The sequence below is a fragment of the Papio anubis genome, chromosome 7, assembly GCF_008728515.1.
Source record: "Papio anubis isolate 15944 chromosome 7, Panubis1.0, whole genome shotgun sequence".
NCBI classification, from domain to species: Eukaryota; Metazoa; Chordata; class Mammalia; order Primates; family Cercopithecidae; genus Papio; species Papio anubis.
Genome location: NC_044982.1, coordinates 25,241,898 through 25,268,616, shown reverse-complemented (window position 1 = coordinate 25,268,616; position 26,719 = coordinate 25,241,898). Strand labels below are relative to the sequence as shown.

General features: G+C 44.9%; 1 protein-coding gene and 1 pseudogene across 3 annotated transcripts in view; one reads left to right on the top strand and one right to left on the bottom strand.

The window, feature by feature from the left end:
- The window catches only part of STON2 (stonin 2), a 169,257-nt gene extending 144,121 nt beyond the window's left edge, over window positions 1-25,136 (bottom strand). Inside the window, exons 1-2 of one of the 3 annotated variants that reach the window (XM_017961421.3) lie at window positions 25,005-25,136; window positions 15,571-15,681 (exon numbers count right to left, since the gene is read on the bottom strand). The gene's annotated coding sequence lies outside the window, so the exon portion shown is untranslated. Of the gene's footprint in view, window positions 1-6,632; window positions 6,724-15,570; window positions 15,682-25,004 lie in introns of those variants that run through there. The other 2 variants (XM_031667930.1, XM_031667932.1) reach the window with 2 other exon arrangements.
- LOC116275698 lies at window positions 1,122-1,476 on the top strand (annotated as a pseudogene).
- Window positions 25,137-26,719: the final 1,583 nt, after the last annotated feature.

The following is a 26,719-nucleotide window of genomic DNA, read 5'->3' as shown; positions in this document are numbered from 1 at the left end:
GGGGCTTACATCATGAGGGAAAAGGAAGTAGGAAACAAGTCAACCAAAAACAAAAGACCTACAAATAAATAGAATGAAGACAACGAATAACAAGGAATCTTATACATAGAGTGAGAGAAGATGTCTCTGAAGAGGTGACACTTAACTATCATCCCAAAGATAAGAAGAAGCCAACCACCATGGGATGAAAAGTGAAGAGGATTCAAGGTAAAGGGAACCAAAGACACAAAGAGTCTGAGATGAGACAAACAAATAAACAAACCCAGAAAAAACTTGACCTGGGAATACAGTAGGCAAGAGGCATGAGAGGTTGTAAAGGTCATGAGTTTTTAGAACTACGAGGTCTTGTGATTCAGATGAAGATGTTTACCTTTTATTCCAAGCATGATGAGAAGTCACTGAAGAAGTGTAAAGAGGAGCAACAAAATTTGCTTTGCCTTTTTCGAAACTCAGCAAAGAAGAGGATGGAAAGGGAAAGACTGGAATTAAAGCGAACAATCAGGAGGCTGTCAAAACAGTTGAGAGAAGAGCTGATGGTGGCCTGAAACAACCTAGGTGTCCTATGATGAACGGGATGGATAAGCAAAATGTAGTATATACATGCAGTGGAACATTATTCAGCCTTAAAAAGAAAGCAAGTTTTGATACATGCTACAACATGAATGAACCTTGAGGACATCATGCTAAGTGAAATAAGCCAGTTACAAAATGACAAATACTATACGATTCCACTTATATGAAGTACTTAGAAGAGTCACATTAACAGAATAGAAAGTAGAATGGTGGTTGCCAGGGGCCCAGGGAGGCAGAGGAGTTAGTGTTTAACAGGTACGAAGATTCAGTTTTGCAAGATAAAAAGAGTTCTGGAGATGGATGTGGCAATAGTTGCACAACGATGTGAAAGGACATAATGCCACTGAACTCTACTCTTAAAAATGGTTAAGGTGGTCCATTTTATAGTTGTAATTTAACAGAATTTTAAAAATTTAAAAAAAATTAAATGACCATGCAAGCTGAAACTATGTAAAGTAGTCTTCGCAAAGGGGAAAATATGATTGTTTTGTGACCTTTAAAACTTTCTGTCAAACATTAAAAGCTTTCTTCTTAGATGCACCACGGCTTCGGCAGCGATGGCAGCTCCAGCCGGGCGATGCTAGCACCTCCCCGGGAGACCGCTGCAGTCGGCTAGCCCCCTTCTCCATGGGTAACCATGTGTGACCAAAAGGCCGTGATCAAAAATGCGGACATGTCGGAAGAGATGCAACAGAACTCGGTGGAGTGTGCTACTCAGGCGCTGGGGAAATACAACAAAGAGAAGAACATTGTGGCTCATATCAAGAAGGAATGTAACAAGATGTACAACCCCACACGACATTGCATCGCGGGGAGGAACTTCCGTAGTTACCCGACACATGAAACCAAACACTTCATTTCTACCTGGGCAAAGTGGCCATTCTTCTGTTTAAATCTGGTTAAAAGCATGGACTGTGCCACCCACCAGTGGTCTATCCAAAAACAAGGACTGCAGCCTAAATTCCAAATACCAGAGACTGAAATTTTCAGCCTTGCTAAGGGAACATCTCGATGTTTGAACCTTTATTGTGTTTTGCACAGGGCATTCTCTGTACTAATTTGTTGTGGTTATAAAACAATTAGCAAAATCGCCTACATTTGTATTTATTTTCTATTCCATACTCTGCCTCACATTGTTTTCTCTCAAAATCCATTCCTTTAAAAAATAAATCTGTTGGCCGGGTGTGATGGCTCACGCCTATAATCTCAGCACTTTGGGAAGTTGAGGCGGGCAGATCAAGTGGTCAGGTGTTCGGGACCAGCCTGACCAACATGGTAAAACCTCATCTCTATTAAAAATACAAAGAAATTAGCCCGGCGTGGTGGCATTCATCTGTAATCCCAGCTACTTGGGAGGCTGATGCAGGAGAACTGCTTGAACCCAGGAGGTGGAGGTTGCAGCGAGCAGAGATCACGCCATTGCACTCCAGCCTGGGCGACAAGAGGGACTCCATTTCAAAAAATAAATTGATAAATAAACAAATCTGTTGCACATGTGAAAAAAAGGCTTTCTTACTGTTGTAATTTAAAACATTAGCAACATTTAATCAAACATTAAAAGCTTTCTTACTGTTGTAATTTAAACTATTAGCAACACTGAGAATAAAGTGGTTTATTTCTGTATAAAGAAAAAAAAAGATGATGGTGGCCAGAGTCTGGATGGAACAATGGAGACAAAGAGAAAGACATGTCATCTGAGATATATTTTAGAAGCAGGGTCTTCAGGACTTACTGATGAATGTCACATGGGAGGGAGGGCAAGGAATTCTGGTGGAGAACAGGGTAGGTGATAGTGCTATTGATTGACCGGGGTAGAGAGAAAGAGTTAGGATTTGGGAGTAAAGTAAGCATTTCTTTTTAAATACGACACATTTGGGATGCCCATTAGACATCCAAGAGAGATGTCAACTAGGTGCATGGACTTTTGAGTTTGAAGCTTGAGGCTCGAGACACAAGTTAGGACATGATCGTCAGACAGAATGGATCCAGTTATCCAGGGAGAATCTGTAGCAAAAGAAAAGAAGTGGCCAATGCTCTCACATGCCGGAGCAATGTGGATGCTCACGCTTAGAAAGCTCCATCCAAGCTTTAGAACCCTGTGATTCCAAATGGACAGAAAAGATGGTGGAGTCCCAGACAGGGAGTGCTGCTGTGCCCTGCTTTTCAATACAAGGGCATGCATGAGTTAGAGATCCTGGACCAAGTAGCCCACTCTCTATCTGGCCACTTGGAAACAGAAAAGTTTGAAATGAGGCTTTTCTCCATGAGATTCCTTAAATACTAGATGTGAAACAAAAATGAAGATGTTGCCAAAGAACTCAGTAAATACAAGAACAAATATCCTCCATGATAACTCTGCCATTAGGGGAGGAGAAGGTGCCGGGAATGATATAACAAGAGCAGGAATTTCCTGACACCGTAGGCCATTTAATATTGATTAAAAGAGTAATTATTAAATGAGATAATAATTATAAATGAGATAATGTAAATTATTGAGATAATGAGATTATTACCTCATTTAATAATGTGAGTGAGAATGCCTGGTGGACTGATGTGGGTGAGGATGCTTGCTGGGCTGCAGAGTGTTATTTAAAAGGTAAGATCTGCTTATTGTTGCCCATCAAGTGGCAGAATGTGGAAAGGGGCTAAGGGCCCTGGGAACAAAGTCAGGTGCTTTGGAGACTCTCCTAGGATCACCAATCCTTCTTCTCCATAGCTGGTTGGGGACACGAAGGCACAGAGAAAGGAAGCAGCTGGAGTGGCTCTCGCTTTGCTGACAATGATGCCCATGACCTGTCTCCTACCACCCCTGCCCTGGACCCAAGCACTGTTCATGACAATCTACTTTTGCCATCCTATAGATGAGGTACATTACCTCCTTTGTTCCTCTTATCAACCTTATGAGGTAGGTACTATTAATAACACCAGCATTTCAGAGATGACAAAAGCTGAGGCCAGAGAGGTTAAGTATCGTGCTCCAGGTCAGAGTAGTAAAGAGTAGTCTGGGATTCTAACTAAAATCGTTCTGATGTCTGAGACTGTTCACAGACAATTCACTGACTTATTCATTCAATCAACCAAGACGAATTTAGAACCCCCAATGTGCCAAGCCCTGATCCTCTGCTAGATGTTAGGGATAAAAAAACAATCCAGACTCCAGAAAGGCCAATTAGCCAACGATCACATATTCACAAAGGACTTTAAGTATTACACCAAAAGGACTGATACGAGATGTGCCTCCTACAACCTTAAATTCATGTCCCAATATCAAGTTATTCTGCATACACAGTTCAATAAATATCTTTTGTAGCCAGGCATGGTGGCTCATGCCTGTAATCCCAGCACTTTGGGAGGCCAAGGCAGGTGGATCATGAGGTCAAGAGACCAAGACCATCCTGGCCAACATGGTGAAACCCCGTCTCTACTAAAAATACACAAATTAGCTGGGTGTGGTGGTGTGCACCTGTAGTCCCAGCTACTCGGGAGGCTGAGGCAGGAGAATTGCTTGAACCCGGGAGGCGGAGGTGGCAGTGAGCCAAGATTGCATCACTGCACTCCAGCCTGGCAACAGTGAGACTCCATCTCAAAAAAAAAAAAAAAAAAAAAATTATACTGTAACGCCTATAGCTGCCTTGCACATAGCAGAATTATATTAATTGTGGGTTTCTATGTATATGGTTATAAATTTAAGGTTTTAATTTGGTCAAATCAGAGAAGAAAATATATCCAAAAAAAATCATAATATTTTTCTAATCCTGTCTTGGAGCTTCTTCAGTTTTTAATATTCTGGGAACTCAGAAAAAGCAAGGAACATAGGTCTCTTCTCCACCACCTCTAAGAGGCCCTGAGCTTGCATGACAGCATAGGATACTAAGGAGCATGATAAAAGGTCAGGGGCAGGGTGTGGGGAGCCCAGGGCAGCTTCCTGGAAGAGGTTGTATCTAACCTGAGTCATAGGAGGATGCCTAGCATACCCTTCAGAGCACAAGCTCTTCAGGCAGTAGGCCAAGTCCCCCATTGCTAACTCTAGTCATGGAACATCTGTCTCTGAAATGCTCTAAGCCTGAGTTTCATCTAGTGTTATCTACCTCAGAGATTCTGTAAGATGCTGCAGGTAAACCTTTTCATGAATAATAAGCGCTCAGTCAATGCTATCTATTACCATCGTTATTTCTACCCATAAAGGTTGGGAAGAGTTAGCCTGGTCAAGAGAGAGAACAAGAACTTGCTGATTTCATTCCTGTGGTCATGGCATTCAGGAAGTGAAAGTGCAAAGGAGGAGGAGACCTCAGAAATTTGGGGAAAAAAGGGAAGCAGTGGTGTGAGCTTCAGCCTGAGACAGGAAAGAGCCTAGCTGGCTCAATGGGAGACATCGGTTGGCCTGGAAATGAGCAGTGAGAGAAGGTACCGGAGGGAGGCAGGGTCACCAGAGTGGACAACTTCAGGGCCCATTCCCATGGTCATCTATGTGAGCCATGCTCACGAAGAGTGTGTACCACACAGCCTGTGCAGTGGAAGGTGGCAACCTGCCTGTCTGGGTGCTACACAGGCCCCTGAACAGAGGACACTGCTGCTATATCAGCCAAGGTGTCCTACTGCTGGTGTGGCCAAGTCATCTGGGCCATTTCAGTCAACAGGAGGCAGCACTGTGACCAGAGCTATGACCAACCTCTTTGGACCATAGGAAAACCATATCCAAGGGAGTCCAGTTGTGACATGAGAGTGGTTTTATCCTAATTTATCAGTATAGCTGCAGGCACACAAAACCTTTATGTTCAGAGCTCCTGCCAATACTCTCTATACCAAGAATAACAAGGATTAGAGGAAAACAGAGCTCCAGGCCACAAATCTCAGGCTTGGTGGGTAGCTCTACAATGAAGTCAGCTCAATACAGATTTGTCTAGAAAAACACAGGGTTTTATTCCCCCAGGTAGATGACACAGAGGAAAAACTATTTCCCCTTTCCTCTTTTGTAAAACTCAAACTTTCCTTCCGGGTTGAACTGCCAACTCCCCTCAACTTGTTCCTGTCACTCAAGCCTTTGGCATCCCAGAAGGACTCAGTGACACTCCATCCCTTGCATGCTTACACTTCCAAGCACTGTGTTGCACAACTCCAGGAGGTGCCATTCACACACGATGCAATATAAACCAGGTTCTCTTATCTGACGCTGCCCCTAGAGCTCCCATGTCCTGCAACAGCGCAGGCCCTCCCACATCACCATCCACACTGTAGAAAAGCAAAGAAATGTTGAATGTTCAGGAGAAAACCTTGACTGGGCAAAAAGATGAAAGTAGAGAAAACACCTATAGCCATAGGAATCCTTGGGCTTGTTCTTTACTCAATAGAATACAAGAAACAACAGTGATAGGAAATAGCAATTAAGCTTGGGTGATAGAATAGTACTGCCATGGTAGCTGAGGTAAGGGCAGAGAAGACCTCAACACATACTCTAAGGAAACTAAGAGTGGTCCCTTAAACTGTGCAATTAATTGGGGACAGGTTAGGAAATAAGTTTTGGGGATATGTTGAGACACAAAGACTGTGAAAATATAGATTTGGTGCCTAGAGAAAAATCATAGGTAAAAAGTTAGATTTTAGAGTCATCCAAGAAAAAACAATGTATGAAGCCAAGGGAATGAATAGGTTATCAATAGGGGAAGTAAAAAGATCTAAGAAGATGACTGACTCTTGGAGCATGCCTACATAAGGGAGCGGGGCTGGGAACGGGGAAGTTAGACTCTCAGGTGACAGAGCCAGGCAGAGAGAGAGAGAAGAAAACCAGAGGACTCCAGGCCATGATCGCAAGAGGGAATTTTGAAAAAGAAGTTTTCTCTAGTGTCAAATGCTGAGGAGAGACATAAAGGGCCTTGGTGGTCACTGGTGACTTGAGAAAGCTTGCAGAGTTTAGCTTATGGAGGGATGGACCGTGCCCTTCCTGGCAGCATTTCTAGTGCTCAGTGCCATTACACAGAAGAAAAGTGTATTAGTCTGTTTTCATATAAAGACATACCCAAGACTGGGCAAATTACAAAAGAAAAAGGTTTAATTGGACTTACAGTTCCACGTGGCTGGGGAAGCCTCACAATCATCGCAGAAGGGAAGGAGGAGCAAGTCACATCTTACACGGATGGCAGCAGGCAAAGACAGAGAGCTTGTGCAGGGGAAACTCCTCTTTATAAAACCATCAGATCTCGTGAGACTTATTCCCTGTCATGAGAACAGCACAGGAAAGACTTGTCCCCATGATTCAATTACCTCCCACCGAGTCCCTCCTATAACACGTGGGAATTCAAGATGAGACTTGGGTGGGGACACAGTCAAACCATATCAGAAAGTGACAAGCATTTGTGGAATGAAGTAGAACAGTTAAACTGGAAGCTTGATTGTAAGGAGTTAATAATAAACCCAGATTATAGTTCAAAGCTTAATGACTCTTAATACAGCTTTGTAAAAAAAGGCAAAAAGTTACCAGCATATACATTGTTAATCCTGATTATGTGCTTCCCTGGAGGAAGTACTTTTCTGTTTACCTGGCACAGATTGAAGCTCGCCTCAGGTAAGGGGCAAGAGGCTAGTTCCTGGGATCTTCTCTACCACAAATTCTCTGAATGACCACAGCAACACTGTAAAATCTTTCTGCTTTTGTTTCCACAAAATTTATTAATTTGGGACTGATATAAAGTTATTTACAAAGACCTTAAAAATATTTGGAAGATAGGAAATACACTTATGTAGTCTCAAGCCCTACGTTGTTCTCACACATTTCCAATAAAACAAAATACCTGGCAGGTAAACACCACTTCCATAGAAACTTTTTATCATGCCTTCTCACCCTTTTTAGCAAGATTAAAACTGGGTCTGAGATTTTGATTCCCTAGAAAAAAGTTTCAGACCAAGAAAATACCTCTTAAAATCAAAATAAAACCTTTCTAAGCTCTACAAATTAAAAAAAAAAAAAAACTCTAAACTTAAATTTGTTTACTATACTAGGATTAACACTGTATCATTCTCATATTTTATTTTAAAGAGAGAATATTAATAACTATAACTAATATCCTGTGAGTGCTTACTCTATACAGTACTGTGTTGAGGCTTACAAATGCATTATCTTGTCCCATCTTTACAACAACGTCCTGATAAAAGCTGTTATTATTAATGACTCTTTTCCAGTTAAGGAAACTAAGGCTTGGCCTGGCCAATTTTCTCAAGGTCACACAAGCAGTAAGTGGCAAAGCTAGGATTTAAACCCAGAATGTATCACAAATATTGGTAAGGATCCATTTTCACAGCTGTACCACTGACATAAAAGTTATATATATATATATGTATTTGATTTCTTAAATAGGGATTTTTAAAAAGAGGAAATTATGGAACAGATAGCCTGCATAGGAACAAGTTTACAGGTTCCAAATGATGGATCTTTTTCTACTAATGCATCCATCTGCCCAATTCCCCTAAATGAGGGTGGCCAACACCACTCACTTGCACAGACAAGGACAGCAGATGCATGGCTGAGGCCTTGAACTTCCAGGCAAGCTCCACTGCATACAAGCTCTAAAGACCACCTGATGCATAGTGTTCTTCCCTCTTCCACCTCCACTGGCCCATGATTCTCTAGGGAAATACTAGCAGGTGTGAACATGTCTCAGGACAGATTCCTTAGGAGGCAGAGCCTGAGGCCAAGCTTCTACGCTAGTGTTTTACAGCAATCCCAGGGAAGCCCAAGTAAGAGAAGAGAAGAGAGGTAGGGAAAGCAAACATAAGATGGAATGGGCCTAAACTGGCCATGGCTTCACAAGAATCAGCTTGTTGCTGAGTCAGAGAGGCTGTTGGGAACTATGGTACCTCAAAACCTTCCACTGGAGGGGCCGGTGCTAGGACAGGAAATGTACCTGCCAGCTCCCATCTCTCTTATTCCCCTTTGGTCAGAGTTCACACCATGCTGGCTCAACTCCCCACATTTTGGGGGTGCATCTTCTAGCTCCTTTAGCAGCACATGAGAAATCCAGATTCCACACCCTTCAATGTAGTACTTCATGAGTTCCGAAGTAGTGAAAGGACCTGCAGTAGTAGCCTCGGATGGCAGAATGATTCAGTCCAGTGGCCCCCAGATAGGCAGGGTGAAGAGGGTTTGAGATGTGCCTAAGAGGTAGCCAAGACGGTAAGTTAAAATCTGGATAAGAATCAATGCTGGTATGCAATGCCATATGCGTAGAATATAAAGAGATGATCTAATAGGTCTTGTTGGACTCTGGGTTATTTATGCTCGTGGAGCTTCTGCAGGTTTTTAGAAGTCTGTCACAGAACATCACCCATTCATTCATTCATTCAATAAGCATTTATTCAGCATCTCCTATTGCTAGGGATGTTCTTGTGAAATTCTAAGAACAGAGAGAGGACTAAGATCCAGCCCCTGCCTTGGAGAGAGAGACAGACAAATAAATAATCACAGTACGGTATAATCAGGGCAACTTCAGGAGAATGTAGCTATGCCATGGGTGTACAGGAGTGACACCTAGCCCAATCTGGGGTCAGTGAAGAGTAACAGGGAAGGTAACAACTGGTCAAAAGATGAATAGAAATTAGTTCTGTGAGGCATGGGTCACTGGTGGAGAAAATGGACATTCCAAGCTGGCAGGATGGCATCTGTAAGAACAAAGCATGACAATACAAGCTGGTCAATCAGAGGGTACCATTGCACTTAGCCATGCTTAACCAGTCATGTTAACATGCAAAACTATTGTTTGCTACCAAAGGGTGTATGCAACCTCCCTGATTCCTACATCCATCCCCAGATCTGCCCCCTCCCTAACCTCATAACCGAACGTTACCCATCACCGACCCCAACCCCTGCAGTGTATGTTACAGACACGGTGGGATCTGGAGAGATGAATAAGGCATGATGTGAAGGGAGGATGAGAGGCTCAGAAATGAGGTTCATGTTCAAGGATGGCCTGAGATTCAGCATTAATGTTAGAAATAGGTTAGGGGGCAGGGATGGAATGAAGCACTGACATGGTGTGAAGACGTCGTTTTGTTACCCAACTTGGAATGCGAAGTGTAACAGTGTTTTTAAGGCCTCCACCCAAAACAGCTGCATTAAAAATGTAGTACGCCCATACTGAGTTCAGAAGATGAATGAAAAGATACGTTTTCTGACCTATAAGTGATTTACTTTGACGAAGCAATGAGCCAGAAGGAGAAGAGAGACAGAGGAGGCTGGAGAGCTAGGAGTCAGGTCAGACACGGCCCCAGTAGGCACGCCAAGAAGTCTGGGTTTTGTCATAAAGGCAATAGAGACCGATTAAACAATTTAAGCAGGGAAATAACATGACCCAATTTGTTTTTTAGAAAAAGGTTATTCTGGAAGCAATCAGGGAGATCAACTGGAGAGTGAGAAGACCAGCTAGTAATTAGAGTGATTAGGCATCGCAAGATGTGGGATAGAGAGGAAAGGAGCTTTTATAGCCATTTAGGACGTAATGTCATCAAGATATGGGGAGAGAATCTTTTTTGGACTCATTGAGATTGTGGAAGTAATGATGTGGTAGGTGGATGAAAAAAACCTTTGGGAAACTGAATCAATTTCTGTACCATTCGCCAAGATAAGGACTTCAGGAGAAAGAATGATTGGGAGGTAGAAGGGAGGTGATGAGTTTAGCGTTAGTCCCAGCGATTTGATGGGCCTGTGGGACAACCACATTGAGATGTTGTCTTTAGGACCCGTTAAATAGGCAGATTTAGAGCTCAGAGGAGAGATGAGTGCTAAAAACACAGAGAGGCCACTGGAAGCTGGGGATTTGGACTGGGTCACTCAGAGAGAATAATAAGAGGAAAAACAAGAACCAAGGTTGGAAACCTGGGGAAGGTCATTTGTGTTGGGCACAGGGTAAACGGCCACTTGGAGGAAGTTCCTTATAAATGTGTTATCTTGTCACTATCATGAGGGCCTGGATTATTTCAGAACTCAGCAGAAGACCAGGTGCTATGATTTGGACATGCTTTGTCTGGCCCTTCCAAGTCTCCTGTTGAAGGCTGATCCCCAATGTGGGTGGTGGGGCCTGGTGGGAGGTGTTTCGATTGTGGGGCCAGATCCCTGTGAATGGCCTGGTGCCATTCTCACAGGAGTGAGTTCTCACTCAGTTCCCATGAGAACTGAAGTTGAACCAAGCCTGGCGCCTCCCCTTTTTTCTCATTTCTGCTGTCTCACTATGGGATCTCTGCACACCTGGGTCCCCTTCGCCTTCCATCCTGAGTGGAACCAACCTGAAGCCCTCACCAGAAGCAGACGTTGGTGCCACGCTTCTTGTACAGCCTGCAGAACTATGAGCCAAATAAACCTTTTTTCTTTATAAATTACCCAGTCTCGGGTGTTCCTTAACAGCAACACAAACATGCTAAGACACCAGGTAAAAGAGATATTTGTGTTCATTCCAACGAGTCAATACTATGATAATACAGAATATTAGGGAGCTCTGAGTGGGCTTGAGAAAGAAGAGAATAGGAGGCATTAGGACAGAACTGCAGGGGTCCCAGATTTCTAGATTCCCAGTTTTCCAGCATTTGAAGAAGTGAAACCTTCATCTTTCTGCAGCATGGGCTTCAGTAAGTACATGGGTTTCTGTGGGTCCACCTAAGATTTTTAGATTTCCACGCCAGGCGCGGTGGCTCACGGCTGTAATCCCAGAATTTTGGGAGGCTGAGGCGGGCGGATCACGAGGTCAGGAGTTCAAGACCAGCCTGGCCAACCTGGTGAAACCCTGTCTCTACTGAACATACAAAAAATTAGCTGGGTGTGGTGGTGCACAACTGTAATCCCAGCTGCTCAGGAGGCGGAGGTAGGAGAATCGCTTGAACCCTGGAGGCGGAGGTTGCAGTGAGATGAGACGGTGCCACCGCACTCCAGCCTGGGAAACAGGGCAAGGCAGTCTCAAAGAAAAAAAAAAAAAACGATTTCTAGATTTCTAGTTTGCCAGCACTTGAAAAAGTGAAACCTTCTTCATCTTCCTGCAACATGACCGTCTATAGGTATACCTAAGGTGCTTTGCACACTTTTCTTGATATTATCACTACATACACGAGTCACCAATCAGGAAGAGTTCTCAAGTTAGGGCCAAGACCAAGATGTACAACTCAGACTTGAAGGCCTCTCCTTGAAACTGGTTCTCAGCCTTTAAACAAAAAATTATAGCTCTCTGAATCTCCGAGTTATAATTTAAGCCAGAGACTCTCATCTCTGGAAAAATACAAGTACATGCAACATTAATTATAACTTAAGGCACTTCGCAGACACACTTCTCAAAGTCCTAGGGATCTGTGGACTCCCTGTTAAAAACTGTCACCCTAGAACAATTTATCTGGCTCAAGTTGCTTTCGGGCCTTTCAAAACGAAACAAAATCATTCCAAAGGAGCCCAACAGAAGGAAGCCAGGCCCTGTGGCTTCTACTGACCCTGAACTGATAATTCCTTATTTCCGTTTTCAGCAAAGCGGAGGATATGTCCTTCCTTTTTCTGAGAATCATTCCCCTCCCTCTTCCCCCAACAAAACTGATACATGGGCATAAAACCAAAACAGCCCAGCCAAAGGCTAAAACCCAGGCTGCTGCAGTAGCCTCATGGGGCAGCTGCACAGGGGCCCCAGGCTGATCGTGATGTTATCCTTGTGAACCAGGCCTCTCACAAACAAGAAACAGGCGCATCCCAAGTTTGTGTCTGCTGACTGAAGGCAGGGGCGTGTGGGTGTCTCCAACTGCCAGGGACAGCCACAAGGAACCAGGACACGCTGGGTGGGCTTGGCACAGCGTGAGAGTCGATGTCTGTTGAGTGAGGCTTGGCTGCTTTGGTAGAGTGGAGTCTGAGGTTTTGATACATGAAATGCCCTACTGACATCCCCTACGTTTAAAGTAAATTCTAAATGTGGACAGCAGGTATGCTATGAAATGTTACAGCTTGCAGGACAAAAGAATTCTCACATTATAAAATGTGAGCAAATGAGCACCTTACAATGTGACAACTCACTCATTCCCACATTCCTAGTTTATTTCCTTCTTTTAAATTTATTTTTCCTGATCGGGCGCGGTGGCTCATGCCTATAATCCCAGCACTTTGGGAGGCCAAGGCAGGCGATCACTTGACGTCAGGAGTTCAAGACCAGCCTGGCCAACATGATGAAACCCCATCTCTAATAAAAATACAAAAATTAGCTGGGAGTGGTCGCGCGCGCCTATAACCCCAGCTACTCAGGAGACTGAGGCGGGAGAATTGCTTGAACACGGGAGGCCGAGGTTGCAGTGAGCCAAGATCACGCCAGTGCACTCCAGCCTGGGCAACAAAGCAAGACTCCATATCAAAAACATATATATTTTTTCGATTTCTGTTTTTATTATAAACAGAATATACTCTCACTAAAAATAAATTGGAAAATATAGAAAAGTATAATCACTTCTAAAATGTATCTGATTTTTAAAAATTCCATCAGCATGCATTTCTTCAACTTCTCAGGGGCACTTCTATTATTTAAGGGTAAGGCATTTCTCGTAGGGGGAGGAGAGACTGTCACCACAGACAAATGGGACAGGATCCTTTGACCTCGTGACTTCCTGGGCTCTCATCTCAGCGGCTAAGAATTATGTATTCTATTGTTTTTTTCAAGTTGATGGAAATTTCCCACCATTTATGCCTACTCTCCTTACTTCCTCAACCTGAAAGACCAAAAGAAAAATTTAATCACTGGAAGCTCCTTCCTATTAATGTTTCTGCTTTGCTGTTTCTAAAGTTTTTTTCTTTCAGTCCTCACGTCACCCACAACCATCTAGAGATGGTTTCTCAAAAGCCACAGTAGGGATTTAGAAACACACCACACTGTTACATACATTTGGTCCCGACACCACTAATAGCAGTATTTCTTTTGGTAGCCGTCTCACCGACAGTAACCCTTGCAAAACAGAAAAGCTACAAATTCAAAGCATATAAACCACAAATGCAAACACAGCAGACATACTAATTAGAGGATGGAGTGACAAGACTTCAGAATGTGATTCTCCACATCTCTAGGTTCTTATTTAGCTTTGAGAGTGAGAGTTTTTTAGAAACAGATTCAGAATATTATTATTTGCTGAGTGAAATAAAATGTATTAGAGGAATTTTCCAACCAAGTGTAAAACTTGGATTTAAAACAGTAGAGAAGGCTGGGCTCGGTGGTTCACACCTGTAATCCCACCACTTTGGGAGGCCGAGGAGGGGGGTGGATCACTTGAGGTCAGGAGTTCGAGACCAGCCTAGCCAACAAAGGGAAACTCCATCTCCACTAACAACACAAAATTAGCCGGGCATGGTGACTCATGCCTGTAATCCCAGCTACTTGGGAGGCTTAAGGAGGAGAATCACTTGAACTCGGGAGGCAGAGGTTGCAGTGAGCTAAGATCGTGCCACTGCACTCCAGCCTGGGCGACAGAATGAAACTCCACCAACAACAACAAAAAAAAATGGTAGGGAAGATTGGTCAGTATCTTAGGGAAGAATGAGAGAAACCTCTTAACTGGCTCATGGTGGCAAAGAGCAAACATGAGGTTATTATATGTAATACTAAAACACTGTCATCCAGTGGTATCTCTTTTGTTCTGTGTTTCAGTTTTCATATCTCTGAATGCTTGAGCATCTGTGATTCTTGTACCAATTACCACATACAGAGGCCAGATCTGATCACTGGATGTAATGTTTCAATTACAGAGAAAACATAAGTCGCTAGCATATGTGTGTAGTTACTTATAGTATCTCCCTGACCTCTTTTACTTTTTTAAAAGAAGAAAAACAGTAGCAATATAAGTTGAATTAAAATGTGGATTTCAGCTTAGGGCAAATTCAAAGGGCTTTAAACATGAGTGACTGTCACCACTCCTCATTTTTAACAAATGTAATGAACGGTGAGAATCTTTCAAGAGATAAAGTGGTGAACAGCTTCATAGCATCAATGTCGCACTAACTGAACCCTCACACCCATGAGATGGGCATTTTTAACCACTAGTTCTCATCTCACAGGCAAAGAAACTGAGTCTCAGAGAATAAGTAACTTGCCCAAGGGCCCAAACATAGTAAGAGGTCAAATGGTATCCAACCCTAGTCTTAACTCAGGCACTTAACCATGGCATTATAGAGCTCAATGATAAAACCACCCCAAGAAAATGCCAACAGGTCCATACCTCATTCTACACTGGCAAAGTGAAGAAAAGCACACACTAGAAAACTCGAGCCAGCTTGACTTTCCCAATAAAGCTAGAATGCCCCCTGATTCAATCCTAGGACCCCTTCTCCAGCTGTTAAATACCTTCATTCCTTCACAGCTTTAGATTCCATCTACGAGCTAGGGATCCCCACACAGATGCTTCCAGCCTTGACTTCTCACCTGACTTCTAGTGCCCACTGAACATCTTCACTTCAACGTCTAACAAGACGCTCACCCCTAACACATCCAGATTTGACCAGCGACTCTCCCTCCCCTGAAACTACTGCGGCAGAAACCCCTCCCATCCAAGATGATGGCACTCTACCTCTCCAGTCTCCCTTGCCCGAAACATCGAGTCGTCCAACCTTGACTTCTCTCTTCCTCTGACACAGTTTCTCTCATGTTCATTTTACAAAAAGGCAGTTTACAAACATATTTCTCACATGATTCTTTAAAATGGCTAGTTTCCCTAGGACACTTCATAAGATGTCATTTGAGCATAACTGACCATGAGTACCTTAATTGAGGTAGTCATGTAAGCTTCGTCTAACACGGCACTGTGTAACCTACATACCATGATGTTCACCTATCGCTTTATTTTTATGTGTTATTTGATAAACACTTACGTAATACTTCTCATCTCTCAGACATTGACGTCAAAGTGCTTTACCGCTCATTTAATTAAATTATCATATAATCCTCATAACCCTATGAAGTAGGTTCCCTTTATAGAGATAAGGAAACTGAGGCTCAGGGAGATTAAATAACTTACCTGAAACTGCACAATTCATACCCAGGCAGTCTGGCTCCAGAGTCTGTACTTGTAACCACTTCGCCCTGCTCCATCCATGAGATGTACTTTTTTGCCTCGTGAGTTGTTTTCCTATGAGTAGAAACATACGTGTGTAAATGAACCTGCCCTCTTTTCTGGCTTTCTTATAGCCAGGACCCACCTCTGCAAAGTGCCTGACCTGACTGGGTGCATATTCTCTACCCTCTTCATAGGAAAATGGCAACCAAATCACAGAGAGACCACAGTCCCTGGGCCCAGAGGAGCACTGTGCTGTGACCAGCCGAGTCACCCAGACCAGAGTCTGATATGCAACAGCAAACAACTCTGACTCCTTGGGACAGCCTCCTCAAGGCCTGCTCAGGGATCGGGAACTTAAAATCAACCGGAAGCAGAGCATGTGCGCTCCAGGGTGCCTGAGTGTGACGGATGGTACAGCTGGAGGAGCCTGCTGTGTTGCAGACAGCACAGCTCCGCCTATGCCAATTAGGTTGATGGGTGATGACTGAGAAACATGCTGGATTTACTCAAACAGATCCTCACTCCCTAACTCACCACCTTTTCAGAGATCGCAACAAAAATAATAAGGATGAGTTAGGAAAAAAAAAAAGAGAGAGAAAAAAGTGCGTTTCAACTGCCCTACTGATACTGTGAACTGGCCCTGCAAAAACAAAAGCACTTTTCCTCCTACCAGGCATCTCCCAGGGCGTGGCCAGAGTGCACAGATAGCCCCTGTTAACTCTTTAGAGCACATTTCCTTTTGCTTCCAGATACCACAGTGACTCAGGGCATAGCTTCTAGATCTCAGAGATGAAGAGAGGTAGGTTTAAAGCCCAGCTCCATTACAACCTTTTTTTTTTTTTTTTTTTTGAGACGGAGTCTCGCTCTGTCCCCCAGGCTGGAGTGCAGTGGCGCGATCTCAGCTCACTGCAAGCTCTGTCTCCTGGGTTCACGCCATTCTCCTGCCTCAGTGTCCGGACTAGCTGGGACTACAGGTGCCCGCCACAGCACCTGGCTAATTTTTTGTATGTTTTAGTAGAGACGGGGTTTCACCGTGGTCTCGATCTCCCTTGTGATCCGCCCGCCTCGGCCTCCCAAAGTGCTGGGATTACAGGCGTGAGCCACCGCGCCCGGCGCATTACAACCTTTGACAAAGTACTTAGCTCCAGCCTTTGTCTCACTCCTTAGATGAGATGCTACTCCTCCTGACCTTACAGCGCAGAGGTGCAAATTAAGTAACATGACATGGTATAACCACTCAGCAGAGGACGTAAAACTCAATGCATGATAGCTATTGATAGTGTTTTTGATAATTTCAGCAATGATAAAAGTTTTCCGCCCTTCAACGGTTCAAAGTCTGAAATGGAGGGAAATGTAGGGACATGGAATGATTTAGAAAAAAATGAATATTTTATGTTTGGCAAGGATGGGGAAAAATACAAAGTATATTTTTGACAGCTCTGAGTTCACATGATAGACAACATTTAAACATCTACCAAACATGGATCACCCCAGCCTTATCCACTTAACTATGGCATTATCTTTTAAAAGCTTAAGACAAATGGGCCAAGCATGGTGGCTCACGCCTATAATCCCCGCACTTTAGGAGGCTGAGGCAGGTGGGCTGCTTGAGGCCAGAAGTTTGAGACCAGCCTGGCCAACATGGCGAAACCCCATCTCTACTGAAAATACAAAAATTAGCCGGGCATGGTGGCACATGCCTGTAGTCCCAGCTACTCGGGAAGGAGAGACATGAGAATCACTTGAACCCAGGAGGCGGAGGCTGCAGTGAGCTGAGATCCTGACACTGCACTCCAGCCTGGGTGACACAATGATACTCTGTCTCAAAAGAAAACAGAAACAAAAACCAAGAAAAACTTAAGACAAATGTTTTCCGTTTCTAAGGCAAACAGTGAAATAAAGTCCGTTTTCATTTAAAGTATCCCATTTGGTTTTTTAAACCAGTTAGCTAACTTCAAAGGGCAGCCAACGGAGGGACTATCAAGCTGGCAAGGGTCTAGTGTCTACCTTCAAAGTTCAGGTAGATAGAAAGCCACTGATGGTCCCACTATACTTCTCGGCATTTGGCCTGGAAAATGCTTCAGAATGCCCTTTCATTCAGATGCTGTGTTTGCATGGACACATAGCACTACAACGGTACCTTCTTTCAATGAAAGCGAGGGAGAAGCCTGACAGAGAAGGATACAATGATCTCACCCCAAGCTTAAAATTAACAAGGACCCTTTGGGGTCACAGCTGAGAGCCCCCATGGGGTATAACATGAGTAGGAGAAATGCTATATACATGACAAGGGCCCTAGTGTCATCTTAGTGTCATTCTTAGCGTCACTAACCTTATGGAGATATGTGAAGTGACTTAAGCTAGACACCGCCAAATGTCAGGGGAAGCGGGGTCAGTTATTACAGAAGCATCAAGGGATTTCTGCATGACTTTCAACAAGTCATTTGACCTTTCCAGGTTAGATTGCAAATGGAGTAGGACCAACTGCCTGCAAGTCTGACAGAGTTTATAATAGGATTAGATTTTATTTATATAGATGTTTGACATCCTTAGCTCCAAAGTGCTTTTCTATTAATACATTGAACACGTTAAGAGGGCCAAATGAGAGTCCAGTGTTATTTATCTACTAATAAATCACTGAATGGCTTCATCTGTAGGAGGTTATGCAAGTCACTCAGATTAAATAGTGCTTTTGATAATTTCAGCAAAGATTAAATAGTCCGACGGCAGTCAAGAAAAGAAAGCTTTAAGAAGTCATATAGGTCCGGCGTGATGGCTCACACTTGTAATCCCAGGACTTTGGGAGGCTGAGGCAAGTGGATCACCTGAGGTCAGAAGTTTGAGACCAGCCTGGCCAACATGGTGAAACTCCGTCTCTATTAAAAATACAAAAAATTAGCCAGGCATGGTGGCAGGAGCCTGTAATCCCAGCTACTTGGAAGGCTGAGGCAGGAGAATTGTTTGAACCCAGGAGGCAGAGGTTGCAGTGAGCCGAGATTATGCCACTGCACTCCAGCCTGGGTGACAGAGTGAGACTTTGTATCAAAAAAAAAGAAAAAAGAAGTCATGTAGCTCTGACTTCCCTTCTCTCCCACTTGACCCCTTTACTTCAGATACAGTAGTCCAGTGAATGGACCTGAAAAGGCTTGTGGACCAGGGCAGGGACACAGTTCACTTAGATCCATTCCTCCCCTAAAGACTACGGTTCCCACCTAGCTAAATCCTACTTCTCCATCCAGTCCGGAGTAGCTGCTCCTCCCTGAACCTTTCCAGCCCAGCACAATCTGGGAAAGACTCACTGTCTGAATTCACAGCACTTGATAGCCCATTGGATTATTTGCCTACTGTTGGTCTCGCTGTGGCTTAACTACCACTGATTTTATATAAATATTATGTCTTTTCTCTCTCAGCATAGAGGCTGTGTCAGAGACTGAGCATAATACTTCTCTGAATTCCTCGTAGTGTTTTCCTTAAAGTCTTGCACTCAGCTGATGGTCAATACCTTTCAAGTGAACATAACTCCCAAAGGTTTCCCTGAGCCATTAGCAATCTGCAAAGCGGCTTCACACTCCTCGTTGTGATGAAACACCACAGGGAACATTGACCACCCCTTGCCAGTCAGTGAGGCCACTTCAGGGCACCAGTCCAAGTTAGTAGGCAGCCAGCTGGGGTGACAAAGGTTGTACACTATGAATGAAAAATTCAAGTTTCAATCCTGCCCTACTACTATCTATCTATAGAATTTTAGCCAACTGTTCCTATCTTTGTTACTGCATTTCAGAAAGACAGCAATAACACTAAAAGTCTACCTCCTGAAAGTGCTAGAGATGTGAAAAAAATATATATATGTATATGATATATAAGCATTTAATATAACTAGATAATAGAAGATAATATTTTTCTATGATTTGACACTTAACATTTCTTAAATATCAAATTGCTGGGTAAATGTTATCCAGTGGGGATGGCAGCACCTTCTAATGAATTGTTCAGCATTTTAAATCCCCCTGGCTGGTGTAAGTGTCCCTTCTCTCACTGGCTCTCAGAGTAACATCCGCAGTTTTGTTTGCTGCAGCTGCACCTTTTGAAAATTTAGGCCAGGTTTCCTGGAAACCTGAGCTGGAGGGAACTGTGGTAGTTCACCATAGAGTAGATCAAGTGAGGGCAGTACTGAGGCCACGAGTGCACGATTGTGAAAAACTGCTGGCTCTCCAAAATGACCTGGAGAGGGAAACAGTTGGCTTCAGGCCTCTAGGACAGAGGTTACAGTTCTAAGCTTTCTCATCCACCTCTGGGAAAGTACACAGAATCCTGGGAGAATTTCTCCTGTTTCAGAAAGCACACCTTCAAGGTATGACTTGTCTCTCAAATCTCAGTTGGAATAAGGATCTTTTCAAATCTCACTCACTTTATTTTATAATATGAGCTCATTATAATATTTATTTTATATGCATTTAATATGCATATAGAAGGCCAGATGCAGTGGCTCACACCTGTAACCCTAGCACTTTGAGAGGTCGAAGCAGGCGGATCACTTGAGGTCAGGAGTTCAAGACCAGCCTGGCCAACACAGTGAAACCTCATCTCTACTAAAAATAGAAAAATTACCTACGGCCAGGCATGGTGGCTCACACCTGTAATCTCAGCACTTTGAGAGGTCAAGGTGGGCAGATTGCCTGAGATCAGGAGTTCAACACCAGCCTGACCAACACGGCGAAACTCTGTCTCTACTAAAAATACAAAATTAGCTGGGCACAGTGGCACATCCGTGTAATCCCAGCCACTAGGGAGGCTGAGGCAGGAGAATTGCTTGAACCCAGAGGTTGCAGTAAGCTGAGATTGCACACTGCACTCTAGCCTGGGCGACAACAGCAAAACTCTGTCTCAAAAAAAAAAAAAAAAAAAATTAGCTGGGTATGGTGGTGGGCACCTGTAAACCCAGCTACTTGGGAGGCTGAGGCAGAAGAACTCCTTGAACCTGGGAGGTAGAGGTTGCAGCAAGCTGAGATCACACCACTGCACTAAAGCCTGGGCAATAAGAGCAAAACTCTATCTGAAAAAAATAAAATGCATATAGAATTTCTAGAATTTTCTATTCACACCCCGATGGATAATTCTGCACTCATCCTACCTTGAAACAAATATCCTAATCTGGTAGCCAGCACTTAGAATGGTGATCCTAGAAGTATTTCATGCATTTACATGCTCTCTGTCACACAGTGGCAAACCACTGGTTTATTGCGACCCTAGGTCGAGTTCAAATTTGTGCCATGCTTACGAATGAGAAAAAATATAGTTTAAAAAAAAGACACTCTGTGTTTTATTTCCTGTGTCACGTTACACACCCCAACATATTTGCTCCTTTACGTCCATTTCTGGCATGCCCTGTTGTTACAGGAGTGGTGAGTCACAGTTAGGGGGAATTGTAGCAACTTGCTCCATCTCTTAGTATAAGCCAAACCATGGACAATCTTGGGTTCTCAGGGGGTTATTTATCTTGGGAGTGGGGGGGACTGATCACAATCTGTATGACCACATGGCACAGATGTTTAATTATGATAGTGACCTCAAGTAAAGCAAGCAATTTCTTGGTCTGACTGTATCAAAATTCAGCCAAAGTGTCCACCCAGTGGGAAAGCTAAGCTCCAGAAGAAATTATAGCTGGAATGACAAGAAGTGTGATAGATCAGGATTGGAATATGTGGACAGGCTTGAGTTAGAGGTCTGGAGCCAGACAAAAGGGTGTGTGCTAGATGATAGGACGGGAAGTCTGGGCAAAATTACAAAGGAATGGGACAAAGCAGCACTTGTATGTTTCTTCTCTGGACCCAAGCTTTTTTCATTTTCTCACTACATGCACTGCATCTGCAATTTAATATACATCTAGAGGCTCAGTTACTCTTACAGAGCCTACTGCTCATGGCCAGAGCCAGCCTTCAGCAAAACTGCTGCATGGAGAATGCTGAGACCTTCCAGTCCTTTTCCTCCTTCCGTTGGACTCTTCCATTCTGGTATTTATCTCAACCACATCTTAATGTGTCCCCTTAGTTTAGTGGTTTTCAAAGTGTGGGACCAGCGGCATCAGTATCACCTGAGCACTTGTCAGAAATACTCATTTCCAGGCCTCAGACCAGACGGACTGATTCTGGAACTCAGGGGGCCGGGCCCAGCAATCTGCGTTTTCTCAATCCCTCGGGGTGATTCGGATGCATACTAAAGTTGAGATCCACTGCTTCAGGTGACATAAAATAACAACTTCAAGATGAGAGAGCATGTGCATTTTAGGAGAGAACTTGTGAAGAAGGCAAGCTGCTCAAGAGCCAACTAAATCAGTTTCCAGCAGTGGAATTTGAAGTCATGTCACAGATGGTGAGAGAGAGACTGGAGGCCACGGTATTTGCCCTGGCCCTTATCACCTCTTGCTTTTTAGCTCACCTATTTCAATCTTCTCTCCACATGGCCACTAGAAATGTGGGTTCAGCTGGAAAATCTGACCCTGTCAAAGCCCAACTCAAAACTCTTCAGTGGCTGCTCCCTGCCAATGGATAAAGGCCCAATCCCCTGGGACCCGACCCAGGGTCCTTCATCATCTGCCACTGGGCCACCTCCTGACCTTGTTTCCTTCAGCACTTTTCCTCCTGCTCAGCCATACCTCGCGGTCTGCAGCTGGTGTAGACTTCCCCATACCACGGACAGCAGACTTCCCATATGAGTTACCTTGACCAACAGCAGGAGAGCTGAAGTGACAGCTGCTACTTCTGAGCAGACTTTAGATGCTATCGTTTTGTTCTATCATGTCCTTTTTCCCTTTGTCATAAATAAGATCCACATTGTCCCAGAGAGAGGCTGTTTCTTAAGCCTCAGTGGGTCCCAGAATGATGATAAATGAGGGGTAAAATTATTCCTGACTTACACTGGACATGCAGCATGAGAGGGAACTAAATTTTGGTTGTTGTAAATTACTGAGATTTGGGGGTTTCTTGTTATTTACCGTAAGCCAACTGTAATAGTACTTTTGATCACTTCTCTCAGTCTGGAATGTCTTCTCTGCTCCACCTTCTTTCCAATTCCACCTCACCCCTGCCTGCACAAGAGACTTGCTCATCATTCTACACTCAGCTCAAGTGTTACCCTTCGGTCAAGCTTTTTGTGTCCTTCCCAGGTATAACTTTTAAGATATTCTCTGGATGCTACAGACCTGTAACCACATCCCTGGAACTGTGCCAGGGCTCCTCCAGTTATTAGTACTATACTTAGAACAACCTCTAAGAAAAAATAATAATAAAATTAAAAATTCAACAACTCATGTTTTAAAGCAGAAGCCCGGCTCCGAAAAACAAAGCAATTTGTTGAAGTTTCCCAGAGTCAGTCACACTCTGAGATCTCAGGAGGTGGGAGTCTGGCTCTGAACTCAGGAGTCTTTGCCCCGCCCAACACGTCTCTCTTACTCCCCCCCAGCAGCAAGCGTTCAGATCCTCCCACGCCACTGGAGAGAGGAAAAGTCCCCTTATCAACAACTGAAAGGGCTGCCATGCTAATCTGAGACTTGAAAGATTGCATCTGGAAGTGGGCTTCTTACCCCCTGAGAAGATAAGCATTTCCTCTAAGTCAATGTATTCATTCTAAGGCTCCTGGCAAAAGCACAGGAGACCTTACAAGAGCTGGGGCATTTTGTTTGCATCCTTTCCCCAGGTCCTTGCCTGTGGGTTGGAGGGCAGGGGGTAGTATGGTGTGGTAAGACAGATTCCCATTGACATCACCCTAGAGAAGCTTTGAGAAGGTTCTTTTGGATTTGTCACAGGGTAGGAAGCAAGTGAGCAGGGGGTTCAGAACTCCAAGCAGATCTGTTACATGTCGAGATATTAAGTTTTAAAAAGAAAAATAAAAGGGGCCAGTTATTTGACTTTTCAGATTAACCAAGAAAAGAAAAGTGACACAGTGACAAAGAATTAAACCAGACCACCCAGGTCAGGCATAGGAAAAAAACACCTAAAAGTAGCAACTGCAATTTTAGGTTTCTATGAGCCACTGGAATTTTGTCGTGTGGTTGAGTCTTTTTTTCTCTCTTTCTCCCTCCCTCCCTTTTTAATTTTACCTTTTTGTTTATGGGAGGAGTAAAAGGTATAAAACTTTCAAATACTTCCCCCAAATCAGCCATGCTAATGAAAGGTGAACATTTAACAAAGTACCATGATATTATTTTCACACAATAGTCATACTAATTTTTTCAAAGGTCACAAAGCTTTTCTCAGTTACTAGTTGGAATGCATTTATCTCTCTCACCATTCCAGGGGATCGGTTTTTTTACCGCCCCACCCCCCAAAAGGATATGCTACCTTTAAAGAGATCATCAGTCTCATTAATAATAGCATTTTTTTCCTTTCAAGTGTAGAAAGCTGTTCAGAGCTGCAAAAGGTTGCTAGGCCAGTTTGGACACGTCTGATTTACTCTTTAAAAGCCCATCCACTCCGTATAATAAATAATAAGAGTCAGTATTTATTGAGTGCTTAGCGCTGTGCTCGGTGTTTTTCAGGCATTGGCTCATACAATCCTCAAAACAATGCTATCAGGCCGGTGCAATCATTATCGCCACCTTACAGATCAGGAGAGGGAGGCACGGAGAGCAAGAAGGACCAGCCCGAGGGGGAAACGGGGAGTGTCGGGAGAGGCGGGGAGGCAGGCAGAGGCCAGGAGCTGCACAAAAGCACAGTTAATGATTCACTCACAGCCCTCAGGCAGCTCCTTCCAGTAGGGGTTGCACCAGAACACACGGACGCACACACACACGCACACGCGCGCGCACACACACTCTCTCATCTTCAACTCTTCATCCCAGCGAGAGGCGGGTGTCCGGCAAATTGCTTGGCAACGCGCAGAGGAAACTCCATCCAAGACCCGCTTCAAGGCCGCCTCTGGGCGCTGTCCAGCGGGCAGAGCGCCTGAGGCCAGGCTGGGGTCTTGCCTCCCGACACCCCGAAGGTGGGGCGCGGCGCCAAGGCCGGGGCTTCAGGCGAGGGGAGTGTAGGGAAAGCACCGTCCCCAGGGACACCTGTTGTCGCCTCCCCACTCGGGCCAATGAAGACACCCTGGGAGTCCCAATCTCGAAAACACCCATCGGCCAGAAGTGTCTGTGTATGGGGCCGGGGGTCGCAGGAGTCCTCCTCCACCCCCACCTGCCTTAAGCAGAGTCCCCTCTTCCTCTCCCACCCCGGGACGCCCGCGGCTGGTGGAAACGCCGCGCCTCCGCGTGGCCCGACCGGACAGGCTCAGGGGGCGCCAGGGGGCACCGCGGCGCTAGGACCTTGCGGCCGGCCCGCCCCCCGCCCGCTCCACCTGCGGGGCCCCTCTCAGGGGGCGCGTTCGCCCTCCAGCTGCAGGGCGCGGGGTGCAGTTACCTGCGCCGCGGTCCGCAGGGTCCCCGGCGTCCGCCGGAAGGTCGCCGCGGCAAAGCCGGCTCCTCTGGCCGCGGGATACCCACCCGGCCGCGCTGCTCTCGCCAAGCTCCCGCCCGGCCGCAGCGCCGCCGCCGGCTCCAGACTCTTGGGCTCGCTCTGCGCCCGCCGGCTCCCGGCGCCGCTCCCGCCGCTCCTGATTGGCCGCGGCGCGCTCCCGAGCCGCGCCCTGATTGGACAGCCGGGGAGCCGGGCGGAGGGACTGGACGGGCGCCGCCGGGATCTGCTGGCCTTACTTTCCCGCGGCTCTCGCAGTCCCAACCAGACCCCGAAGACGGGATCCTTCCCCTCTGCGCCGAGTGGGGCCGGCAGTCCAGGCACAAGGCAACGCGGAAAGCATCGATTCGAGCGACATAGAAATGTCGGGGAATGGGGAGCGCCTTGGAGTCCCACCCCCTCCGCCTGCGGGCTGGTGGTTGAGACCTCCTAGGAGCGGGAATCATTGCTCACCTGGCCTCACGCCTTACGTTCGTTTATTGATACTTTTGACTCTACAAAGGGCGTAGGCTCAGGACAGTGGCTTGTAAACAGCGGGCGCCAAATAGTTTTGTGGACTCATATCGGACTCTACACACAACCTCTCGGTGGTCTTACATGAGCTCTCAAAGGGAGAGCAACTTGTTTAAGGTCTTAATTACGCCAACAAATTATTAAAAACGCCGTGCTAGGTGTTTGGGGAGGAAACAAAAGATAAAAGTGGTTAGTTCTTCGGTTACTGGGAAGTTCATACCTAGCTAGAGAGATGAGGCTGGATAATGATAATGACCCTAACATTTTTATGGTGCATATTATTTGCTAGGCACTATTCCAAACGTTTTACATTTATTAATTCAGACATACAGAAAGAGGCTGTTATAAGAACATCCATATGCCCCGTTAATATGTGGACAAATGACACCAGTTTTTAGTCTGAGAGATTTTCATTGAAAGACACACCAGCAGTCACTCCACACTGTGGAGGAGAGGCACTGGTTAGAACCGAGGGGGTATAGGGAATTGAAATTGTTCTATCCTCTGTCTTTTCTCCCATCTGCCCTGAATCTTTCTAAGGAATGAAAACAAACTAAGTCTGGGTGCCACCAGACTTTTGTTCTGTTACTCATAAAACACCGTCTCTAAACACCCAGATAGGAAATGAGTAGAAGTAAATAACACAGCTTATATTGTAGGACCTTTGGCTTGGTGGCACTACCTTGAAAGCAAGTGTGTAGCCGTTTTTCTACAGACATTTCCCCCTTGTTTGTTCTCCTATGTTGACAGTACGCCTTGAGTGAGAAATTTGGCTTAGGAAAGAAGACTCAAGGCTTCAACAGTTTCACCCACTCTGAACAGTCTTGGCCCTTACCCTAGGGTGAGCTTACAGTCATTTACTTTGAGAAGATCTCAAGAGGAAATTACCTCTGTTTTCTCCAGTTTATATCAATGGACGGTTGATTCACTTTAATTTTTTTCTTTTTTGAGACGGAGTCTCGCTGTGTCGCCCAGGCTGTAGTGTATTGCACGATCTCAACTCTCTGCAACCTCAGCCTCCTGAGTAGCTGGGATAACAGGCACGTGCCACCATGCCCAGCTAATTTTTGTATTTTTAATAGAGACAGGGTTTCACCATGTTGGCCAAGCTGTCTCGAACTCCTGGCCTCAAGTGATCCGCCCGCCCG